Below are 12,292 nucleotides of genomic sequence, written 5' to 3'. Positions count from 1 at the left end.
TGGAGACCCTGAAAAAGTCTACATTGAAGAACTGTTGTGAGAAAGAGAAGTAGCATGTAATAATGTGCCTGGCATCATGTCTAACATCTGGTGATGATCAGTTCATGACAGATGATATTATTGTAGTTGGGTTTACTATAATTAGTAAAAGAATTAATCTGAATAATTCTGACAAAAGTGGTTCCCTAATGAAATCAAGGTTCAAACAGCAGTTTTCTCTCAATGTCTTATATAACAAAGGACAGAACCCCAAGTTCATAAAAAAGTCAAATTTAGATCAAATGTTTCACAGTCAGAACTTATTCAAAAATAAACATAAATTACAAAAGGCTGCATCACTGGACCTTCCTTCAATATCTCCAATGAATCCTGTGTTTCACACTCTACTCAAAATCCTGTGAGATGAACCACAGGTATATTTTTTCCTTTCGAAGATTTAACTGTGTCACCTGGGGTTTAGTAAACTTTGGCCCCAAGCCAAATCCAGCCACCTGATTTTGTAAATAAAGCCTGGAACATAATCACACCTACTATTTATATACTCCCTGGCTGCTTTTACACTACAGCAGCAGACCCGAGCAGCTGTGACACAGACTTTATTTGCTGAAAAGCCTAAAATAATTACCATCTGGTCCTTTAAAGAAAAAGTTTGCTGAATCCTGGCACAATTAGTAATGTATTCAGAAGTCCATATGAAATGAATGCATTGTTCTGTGAGAATTAATGTACTATTTTTTTAGAGAAAAATATGAATGCTTTTGTATCCACCACTCTGGTAAGGATATGAACTGTCTAGTACTTGAGGAACCAGAGTTTATGTGAATGGCATCCCCTAGAGTTGTGGAGAGGGTGGCCAGCCCTGTTCAGAGCTTCCTAGGTGCCTCTTCCCAAGCAGCCCTCCCCGCACCCCAGAAGAACTCACTATCCTGACTTTTGTTCAGTCATTTCTTGGCTTGTCTTTCTAGATCATATATAATGCCCTTATGCATCTTTAAACAATATGATGCTTGGTTTGAGAAGTTGGTTGGGTCACAAGCACAAACAGCATATAAGGAAAGGCAACCTTGTACTCAAGAGTCTTCAGGTCATAGTCAACCTAGGCATTAGAGAGAGTGTAAGGAAGAGCCCCTTCAGGGAAGTTGGTGGGGCAAGGTCTAGCAGGGTTTATGAGTGGGCCAGATTCTACACAGACCAACACATGTCCAGAGGCCCCATGTGCTTTTTTTTTATCCAGCATACTTTTTAAAACCATAACATAACATCAGTTTTGAGTGTATAATATAATGTTTCAGGATTTGTATATATTGTGAAATTATCACAATAAATCTAGTTACCATTAGTCACCATAAGTTACAAATTTGTTTCTTCTGATGAGAGCTTATAAGATTTATTCTTAGTGACTTCCAAATATGCAATAAAGAATTAACTGTAGTTTTAGCATGCTATTCATTACATCCCCATGACTTACAAGTGCAAAATTGTACTTTTTGACTCCCTTTACCCATTTTACCGACCCCACCCCCAACCCTGGCACCAACCAATCTGTTATCCTTATCTATGAACTTATTTTTGTTTTTTAAATTTCGTTAAGTGAGGTCATATGGCATTTGTTTTTCTCCGACTTACTTTACGTAGGATAGTACCCTCAAGATCCATCCGTGTTGTCCCAAATGGCAAGATTTCTTTCTCATGACTGAATTATATTCCATTGTGCATGTAAGTGAGTATGAGAGTGTGTGTGCATGTTATCACATTTTCTTTACCCATTTGTCCATCACTGGACACTGTATCTTGGCTATTGTAAATGCTGCTGCAATGAACATGAAGGTGCATGTATCTTTTCAAATTAGTGCTTTTGTTTTCTTTGGACAAATACCCAGAAGTGGAGTTGCTAGATCATATGATAGTTCTATTTGTAATTTTTTGAGGAACCTCCATACTGTTTTCTGTAGTGGCTACACCAATTTATAATCCCACTAACAATGAGGGTTCCCTTTTCTCCACATCCTCCTCAACACTTGTTAGTTGTTGTCTTCTTGATGACTGCCATTTTTATAGGTGTGAGGTGGTATTTCATTGTGGTCTTGATTTTTATTTCCCTGGTCATTAATAATGTTGAGCATCTTTTCATATACCTGTTGGCCCTCTGTATGTCTTTGGGAAAATGTCTACTTAGATCTGCTCATTTCTTACAGCTGACTCCACTTATACGCAGATACTTTTTAGTAGCAAATGCTACAATACTATATGGTCTGTGGTTGGTTGAACCCATAAAGCAGAACTGTGTATATGAAGGGCTGACTATAAATTACACATGAACTAACCTCCTCATTGTTCAAGGGTTGACTATAATCAGGTTTTTTTCTGCTACAGAGTTGTGCAAAATTTTCAAAATATATTTTAGATATTAACTCCTTATCGGATATATGATGCAAATTCAGTAGGTTGCCTTTTCATTTTGTTGATGACTTCCTTTGCTTTACAGAAGCTTTTTATATTAATGTGGTCCCACTTGTTTATTTTTCATTTTGTTGCCTTTGCTTTTGAAGTCAGATCCAAAATATCATCACCAGGACTGATGTCAAGGAATTGACTGCATGTGTTTTCTTCCAGGGATTTTAGGGTTCAGGTATTAACGTTCAATTCTTTAATCCATTTTGAGTTAACTGGTGTGTACGTTAGTGGTCCAGTTTCATTATTTTACATATGGCTGTCCAGTTTTCCAAACACCATTTATTGAAGAGACCGTCCTTTCCCCATTGTGTGTTCTTGGCTCTGTTGTCATAAATTAACTGACCCATGTATACATGATTTATTTCTGGGTTCTCTATTCTGTTCCATTGATCTATATGTCTGTTTTTGTGTGAATACTATACTGTTTTGATGACTGTAGCTTTGAATTATAGTTTGAAGTCAGGAAGCATAATACTTCCAGCTTTTTCTTTTCTCTCAAGAGTGCTTTGGCTATTTGGGGTTGTTTGTGGTTCCATATAAGTCTTAGAATTATTTGCTCTAGTTCTGTGAATGATGCTACTAGTATTTTTACAGGAATTGCATTGAATCTATAGATTGCCTTGGGTAGTATGGTCATTTTAACCATTGATTCTTCCTATCTGTGAGCACAGTATATCTTTCCATTTGTTTGTGTCATCTTCACTTTCTTTTGTTAATGTCTTATAGTTTTCTAAGTACATGTCTTTTACATCTTTGGTTGGATTTATTTCTAAGTATTTTATTCCACTTGATCCAACTGTAAATGGGACTGCTTTCTTTTTTAAAAAGAGATTTTATTTATATATTTTTGGCTGTGCCAGGTCTTCATTGCCACACATGGACTTTCTCTAGTTGCAGCGAGCAGGGACTAATCTCCAGTTGCAGTGCATGGGCTTCTCATTTGTGGTGGCTTCTCTTGTGGAGCAGGCACTCTAAGGCACACAGGCTTCAGTAGTTCTGGTTCCTGGGCTCTAGGGCATAGGCTTAATAGTTGTGGCCCACAGGTTTAGTTGCTTCGCAGCATGTGGGATCTTCCCAGATCAGGGATGGAACCCGGGTCTCCTGCATTGGCAGATGGAGTCTTTACCAGTGAGCCACCAGGGAAGCCCCGGGATTGTTTTCTTAACTTCTCTGAGAGTTCAATATTAACATATTATGGAATTACAACAGATTTTTGTATATTGATTTTGTATCCTGCAACTTTACTGAATTTGCTTTATTCTAACAGGTTTTTTTTTTAATGGAGTCTTTGGGATTTTCTGTAGATATAACATGTCATCTGCAAACAGTGGCAGTTTTACATCTTCCTTTCTGATCTGAATGCCCTTTCTTTCTTGCCCAACTGCTATGGCTAGGTCTCCCAATACTGTATTGAGCAAAAGTGGTGTAAGGGAACATGCTTATCTTGTCCCTCATCTTAGAAGAAGAGATTTCAGTTTTGCACCACTGAGTATGTTAGCTGTGGACCTGGCACGTGTGCATGCATGCTATGCCACTTCAGTCATGTCCGACTCTCTGCGACCCTGTGAACTACAGCCCACCAGGCTCCTCTGTCTGTGGGGATTCTCCAGGCAAGAATACTGGAGTGGGTTGCCATGCCCTCCTCCAGGCGGTCATCCCAACCCAGGGATCGAACCCACATCTTCTATCTCCTGCGTTGGCAGGAGGGTTCTTTTTTTTGGGGGGGGGGGGGGGCAGGAAGGTTCTTTACCACTAGTGCCACCTGGGAAAACCAGACCTGATATATATGACCTTGATTATGTTGAGGTATATTCCCTCTACATCCACTTTGAGAGTTTTTACCAAAAATGGATGTTCAATTTTCTCAAATTTTTTTTCATCTATAGAAATGATCATGTCATTTTTATCCTTCAGTTTGTAAATGTGGTGTATCACTTTGACCAACTTTGCAGATGTTGAACCATCTTTGCATCCCTGACATAAATCCTACATGATTATGGTATATGATATTTTCAATGTATTGTTGAATCATGTAACCTAGTGAGGTTTCTGTGTTTTTGTCATCAGGGATATTGGCCTCTAATGTTCTTTTCTTGTGTCCTTGTGTGATTTTGCTATCAGGTAAAGCTGGCTTTGTAAAATGGGTTTGGAAATGTTCCTTTCTCTTCTGTTTATTGGAAGAGTTTGAGAAGGAGTGTATTCTTCTTTGAATGTTTAGTTGAATTCACCAGTGAAGCTGTCTGATACTGGATGCTGTTTGTTGGGAGGTTTTGCTTACTGATTCAGTTTCCTTACTAGTAATTGATCTGTTGAGATTTCTGTTTCTTCATAATTCAGTCTTGGTAGGTTTCATGTTTCTAGGAATTTATCCATTTCATCTGTATTGTCCAATTTGTCATCATATAATTGTTCATTGTAGTCTCTTATCATCCTTTGCATAGCTGTGGTATTGGTTGTAATGTCTCCTCTTTCATTTCTGATTTTTATCTATTTGAGTCCTCTTTTTTAAATTGTTTTTAATAATGCCTTTTATTTATTTACTTGATCATACCACATGGCATGCAGGATCTTAGTTCCCTGGCCAGATATTGAGTCCATGCCCCCTGTAGTGGAAGCACAGAGTCCTAACCACTGGAGTGCCAGGGAATTCCCAGTCCTGTCTTTTTTGCTCGGTAAATCACAGCTAAAGGTTTGGCAGTTTAGTTTACCTTTTCAAAGAATCAGTCAGCATTTAGTTTTACTGATCTTTTCTATTGTCTTTTTTGTCTCTATTTCTGCTCTGATCTTTGTTTTTCCTTCCTTCTAATAACTCTGGATTTCATTTTTTGTTCTTTTTCTAGTCCCTTGAGGTATAAACCTATGTTATTCAAATTTTTTCTTGTTTCTTGAGGATAGGCATTTATTGCTATGAGCTTCCCCCTTAACAAGCTTCTCAGATGGAGCAGTGGTAGAGAAGCTGCCTACCAATGCAGGAGACATGGGTTCAATCCCTGGGTTGGGAAAATCCCCTGGAGAAGGAAACAGCAACCCACTCCAGTATTCTTGCCTGGGAAATCCCATGGACAGAGAAGCCTGGCAGGGTACAGTCCACAGGGTCACAAAGAGTCAGACATGGGTAAGCATACATGCACAGTCCCTCTTATAACTGCCTTTGCTGCATCCTATGAATTTGGTATATTTCCTTTTTCATTTGTCTGAAGGTATTGTTTGATTTCTCTTTTGACCTACCAGTTGTTCAGTAGCAAGTGGTTTTCATCTTCACATTTGTCACTTTTCCAATTTTCTTCTTGTAGTTGACTTCTATTTTCATTCCATCATGGATGTGAAAGATGTTTGATAGCATTTCAGCCTTATTAAATTTATTAAGACTTGTTTGGTGAACTTCCTAGTGGTCCAGTGGTTAGGAAGCCACACTTTCACTTCTGAGGACCCGGGTTTGATCCCTGGTCCAGAACTAAGATCCCACGAGCCATGCGATGTGGCGCAAAAAAAAAAAACAAAACTGTTTTGTGACCAAAAATGTGATTTACCTTGGGAATATTCCTTGTGCACTTAAGAATGTGTATTCTACTGCTTTTGTATGGAATGTTGTATGTATGTCTGTTACATTTATGTGATCTAACATATCATCTAAAGCCAGGGTTTCCTTATGGATTTTTTGTCTGGATGGTCAATGTACTGATGTAATTGGGGCATTAAAGTCCCCACTATTTATTGTATTGCTATTTCTCACATTAAGTCTGTTAAAATTTACAAATGTCACATCCTCTCCTTGGGTTGACCCCTTTATCATTATGTGTAACACCCATCTTTGTCTCTTTTTACAGTCTGTTTTAAAATCCATCTGTCTGTTAGGCCTGCCCTAACTTCCCTTTGTTCTCCTTTGCATGGGATATATTTTTCTATCCTCCTCCTTTCACTCTGTGTCCTTACTCTCTGTAGTGAGTCTCTTCTAGACAGCATATAAATGGGTCCTGTTTTTTTTAACCTACTCAGCTGCTCTGTCTCTTGACTGGAGAACTTAGTACATTTACATTTAATTATTAACATAATTAACCATAATTATTGATGGGTATGTGCCGATTACTATTTTCTTAATTGTTTTCTGGCTGTTTTATAATTCCCCTCTGTTCTCCTCTTGCTCTCTTCCTTTGTGGTTTGATGACTTTCTTTAGGCTTAAATTTCTTTCTCATCTTTTGTGTATTTGCTATAGGTTTTACTTTGTGGGTACCAGGAAGCTTACAAATACCCTCCTGTTGAAAGTGGCAAGAGTTACAACTTTATAACAATCTATTTTAAGTTGATAGTAAGTTAAAACACATTCTAAATTTCTTCCTGCCCACATTTTATTTAAGTCACACCCTTTTATATTGTGTATCCCTTAACTAATTATTGCAATTATAGTTATTTTTACTACTTCTGTCTTTTAACCTTCATACTAGTTTATAAGTGATTAATCCACTGCTTTTACTAAATATTTACCTTTGACAGATTTACACTTTTGTAGTTTTTGTACTTAGTGCCCCTTATTTTCATCTTAAAGAAGTTTCTTTAACACTTCTTACAAAGTCAGTTTAGTGGTGATGAACTCCTTTAGCTTTTGCCTGTCTGGAAAACTCTATCTTGCTTTCAATTCTGAGTGATAAATATGCCAGGTAGAATATTTTTGATAGAATTTCTTTTCTTTCAGCACTTTGAATATGTTGTGTTACTCCCTTCTGGCCTGCAAAAAGTCTGCTGAAAAATTAAGATTTTCTCCTTGTTTTTAACTTTTGACATTTTAATTATAATGTGTCTTGGTGAATTACTTTGGGCTCAGTATTTTTGGAACTCCCTGGGCTTCCTGGATCTGGATGTCAGTTTTCTTCCCCGGATTAGGGGTATTTTCAGCAATTGTCTTCAAATTTAAATTTTCTGCTCCTTCCTCTCTCTACTCCTTCTGGCACTTCTGTAATGCAAATATTCTGTGACTTCGATACTTGGTACTTATATTTTCTATCTCTTTGTTGAAGTCCTCACTGTTTGTTCACCCATTCTTCCCCTGAGACAGGTGAGCATTTTTATGACAATTATTTTGAACTCTACCAGGTCAATTATTTATCTAATTAAGTTTTTTTTAATGGGGCTTTATCTTGTTCTTTCATTTGGCCCATAGTCCTTTTGCTTGACTCTGCACATTATATATGAGTCAACTCCCCAGTCTTGAAGGAGTGGATTTTGTGTAGGAGATGACCCTTACTGCTTAACCTTGCTCTAGCTGTTGGCTGTCTCTCAAAGCTTTCTGATTGTCTAAACAGCTGCCTATTTTATTGTTAAGAGCTCTTAGTAGTTGAAGGTATACCAAGACCTGTCATTTTCCCAAAGGGAAGAATCTCAGGCAGCAGATTTTAAAGTATGCAAATGTATACAGTCCTATGAGATCTGGAGGTGTCCCTCCCACCAGAATCCAAAAAACTGGGGTCCATATGAGGGTATAAACTTCTTTTCTGGAAGATACCAGTGATCTATGAGATGGCCTCCCTGGCCTATGTTTTCTGAGAGGGCCTCTGTAAGCCCCTAGACGTATGTCAAATCAGAACCCTGCCCCTCGGGCCAAAGCTCTAGGAGAGGTAGATTGGCCTCTTTCACAGGAAGACTTGGGTGTGTTTTAGTCAGCTGTCTGAGCAGTGCCCTGGGGTTGGTGGCCTATATTGTTACAGTCCTGTGTGACCCAGGAACCCAACCCCTCTCCCCTGGCCTCTGGAGACAGGCAGTCAAGGGGCATCCCTCAGGCTGCAGCCACAAAAAAAGGAACAGCAGACGTGTGTAAAAGCTCCCCTCCAGGAGATACTGGAGCCGTGGAGCACAGCAGGAGAAGACCTCACTCACTGTCCAGAATTTCTGGAAAGGATATCGTGAGCCTTAGATGTGTGTTTAATTAGAAGCCTACCCTTCAGGCTGCAGCTATGATGATGTGCTAACAGGCCTCTTTCAAAGAAAGGCTGAGCTCCCAGTCTGTTGCTTCTTGTTGTGCCTAGAGGGAGGTGGCTGCTTAAGAGCTGTTGCTTCACTGGTTACAGTCCTGTGGGACCTGTGGGCATGACCCTACTGGCCACCAGAGTCAGGTGATATAAAGGTGTCCCCTGAAAGGGACTACAAAAATCCAAGGGCCAGACAAGGGTGTAAGCCTCTGGCTGGAAGACACTGGTGAGCTAGGGCAAGGCCGAAGGTGAGCACAAAGGAGGTGTCCACTGGCCTCCATTCCCTGAGAGCAACTCTGTTGGCCCCTAGGACTGTGCCAGATTGGAAGTCTGCCCCTCAGGCCAAGGCTTCTGCACAAGCAGTCTCAAGAGTGGGTGTATTTCAGCCTGTGTTTCTGTTTCTGTGCAATGCTGTGGGGATGGCAGTCGGCCAAGAACTGTCTGTCTACTGTTAATAGTCTCACGGGGCCCAGGAATGCATGCCAGGTGATCAAGGGGGCATCCCTGGGTGGGAGCTGACACATGTAAAAGTTCCCCTCCAGGAGATGGTGGTGCTCTGGAGTGTGGCAGAGGACAGCCTGAAGATGGTGCCTGCTGGCTGGAGCAAAACAGAAAAGGAGTATAAAGATGGCACCCACCAAAACAAAACAAAAAACCCACACACAACACGACATCTGCAGGTTTTACCAGGGCAGAGAGCATGAAGGTGGTGCCCCCAGCCTCCATCCCGAGAGGGTATTACAGCGGGCCCCGGCCTCTCAGGCTGATGCTTTAAGATCAGCAGATAAGCCTGAGTCAAGTCTTGGTGCTTTTCCAATGGCTGCTTCAGTGTGGAGCCCTGAGATGAGAGCCTGTGCACAGGCCCTTTAAGAGCCACTTCCAAGTCTCATGGGTCTGGTGGATACAAGCCCTGCTAGTGTTCAAAGCTGGATATTTTGAGGCCTCACCTCTCAGGTGTGGGTCTTAAAAGTTGGGGTACCTGGTGTGGGTTTCAAACCCTTCCCTCCTTAGAGAGAAGCTCTGGGTGAGGGCTTATGGTGAGATGATGTCTCAGCCTCTCCTACCCACTACAATCTGGTTTCTTTCTTACTTGCCCAACGTGCAGGAGTCTCTCTGTTAGTTTTTAGGGTTTTTTCAAAGCAAATTGTTCCATACATAGCTGGAGATCTGTGCATTCATGGAAGGAGGTAAGCTCAGGATCTTCCTGTGTCACCATCTTGAGTTGGAACCCTCTCCCATACATTCTTTTGTCTTTTAAATTGAAGTATAGTTGATTTGCAATGTTGTATTAATTTCTGCTGTATAAAAAAGTGATTCAGTTTTATATATATATATGTATTCTTTTAAAAAATACTTTTCCATTATGGTTTATCATAGGATATTGAATATATAGTTCTCTGTGCTATATATAAGGACCTTATTGTTTACCCATTCTGTATATAATAGCTTTATATCTGATAACCCCAACCTCCCACTCCATCCTTCTCCCAGCTTTCTCCCCCTTGGCAGCCCCAAGTCTGTTCTCTGTGAGTCTGTTTCTATTTCATAGATAGGTTTGTTTGTGTCATATTTTAGATTCCACATGAGTAATATCATATGGCATTTGTCTTTCTGGCTTACTTCACTTAAAATGATCTCATCTATGTCACTGCAAATGGCATTATTTCATTCATTTTTCTGTCTGGGTGGTATCCCATTGTGTATATGTATCACATCTTCCTTCTCCATTCATCTCTCAATAACCATTTAGGTTATTTCCACATCTTGGCTATTGTGAGCAGTGCTGCTATGAATAGGGGTGCATGTATCTTTTTGGATTAGAGGTTTGTCTGGATATATGTCCATGAGTGGGACTGCTGGACCATATGGCAATTCTATTTTTAGTTTTCTGAGGATACTCCATACTATTTTCCATAGTGGCTACACCAAATTCCCACCAATAGTATAGGAGGGTTATTCTCTCTTCTCTATACCCTCTCCAGCATTTATTTGTAGAGTTTCTAGTGATGGCCCTTCTGACCAGTGTGAGGTGGTACCTCACTGTAGTTTTGATTTGCATTTCTCTAATAATTAGTGATGTTGAGTATCTTTTCATGTGCCTGTTGGCCATCTGTATTTCTTCTTTGGAAAAATGTCTGTTTACACTGTCTGCCCATTTTCCTGTTGAATTGTTTTTTGTTGTTGAGTTGTATAAACTGTCTGTATATTTTGGAGATTAATCCCTTGTCAGTCACACTGTTTGGAAATACCCTCTCCCATTCTGTAGACTGTCTTTTCACTTTGTTTCTGGTTTATTTCGCTCTGCAAAAGTTTGTAAGTTTGATTGGGTCCCATTTGTTTATTTTTGTTTTCATTTCTATTATCTTGGAAGATTAGTAGAATTAGAATCCTCATGCATTGCTGGCGGGAATGTAAAATAGTACAGCCACTGTGGAAAACAGTCTGACAGTACCTCAAAAAATTAAAGAATTACCATGTGATCTAGCCGTTCTACTCCTAGGTATACTCTCAGAAGAACTGAAAGCAGGGACTCAAACATATTTGTACACTTATGTTTGCAGCAACATTTTTCATAATAGCCAAAAGGTAAAAGCAACCCCAGTTTACATCAATAGATTAATGGATAAACAAAATGTCGTATATATGTACAATGGAGTATTAGCCTTAAAAAGGAGGGCAGTTCTGATACGTGCCACATTAAAGATCAACCTTGAAAACAAGTGAAATACACCAGTCACAGAAGGATAATAGTACGATTCATGGAAAGTAGAATAGAGGTACCAGGCCTTGGGAGAGAGAAATGGGGAGTTATTGTTTAATTGGTACATCTTCTGTTTGGGGTGATTTTAAAAGTTCTGGAAACAGTGGTGATGGTTGCATAATGTGAATTTACTGGCTGCTGCTGAATTGTACACCTAAAAAGTATTAACGTGGTAAATTTTATGTATATTTTACCATTAAAAAAAGTCTTTTTAAAAAAATAAATGAAAATCAGTATCTGCCTAAAACTTTCATGAACAAATAAGAGATTAGGCAAAAATGATGATTCTGAGATGCCTGGTCACTCAGCTTCTCTATCCCATATTAACCAGGTGCTTTTATGATTTGCTAGCAAGACACCATTCTCTAGGTCTCCCCAACCACACAACACTGAAAAAGAAAACAACTTGATGGTGGGGAAGCATTTGTCCCCTATATTTAACCTGCACTGAACCACTTTCCTGTATGGAAGCATGCAGTTGTTCAGAGGGACATACTAGTGACTTCATAGGTAGGCACTGTAAAAGTCTCCTTATGATAATTATTTAGAACCTCTAATTTCAGGAACTTGATACCCTTAAAAATGTTGAGATTAGTGAAAGAATGTATCAGTATTTCGCAGCAACTCATTTGCATTTTTGAGACCAGAATGTAAAATGCATTGGTTTTCTGGACTGCCCTCTGGTTTTTCCTCCTTGCCGCACTGCTGGGTGCCTCCGCAGCCAGAGTGCAGCCCTCCCTCCACGGGGAGGCCGAGCCCGCTTCCCACTCGCACACCCTCGAGCCTCTTCTGCACCTCACCTGGCCTCGGCCCGCATCACCTGCTCCTTTTCTGAAAAGAGCCCCTCCCTCCAGCAACCTTCCAGTCCTTACCTTCTGCCTGACATAATTGCAACCTCCCCCAGCATCTTTTTGCTTTCCAACATTTTCTTCCTTTGTGTTTTTATTCCTCCTGAATTTTTGAGAGGCTTAAACTTACGGGGTAACCAACAAGGAAGTGGTCCCATGGCCAACTTCTGCATGAAATAGTACGGAGTTCCCTCCATTTCTAGTGAGGCCACACATGACACTCCAAAACGGAACAGAAGACATGAAACGCCCATTAGATGACTCAGCA

At 40.0% G+C, this 12,292-nt stretch overlaps 1 protein-coding gene across 2 annotated transcripts in view; it reads right to left on the bottom strand.

Moving 5' to 3' along the window:
• Window positions 1-12,292, bottom strand: part of USP3 (ubiquitin specific peptidase 3) — a 99,517-nt gene that overhangs the window by 9,318 nt on the left and 77,907 nt on the right. The gene's annotated exons all lie outside the window — the stretch shown is intronic.

Source organism: Dama dama, chromosome 12 (genome assembly GCF_033118175.1).
Source record: "Dama dama isolate Ldn47 chromosome 12, ASM3311817v1, whole genome shotgun sequence".
Lineage (NCBI taxonomy): Eukaryota > Metazoa > Chordata > Mammalia > Artiodactyla > Cervidae > Dama > Dama dama.
Note: the sequence above shows the minus strand (reverse complement) of the source record. Positions and strands in the feature narration are given on the sequence as shown.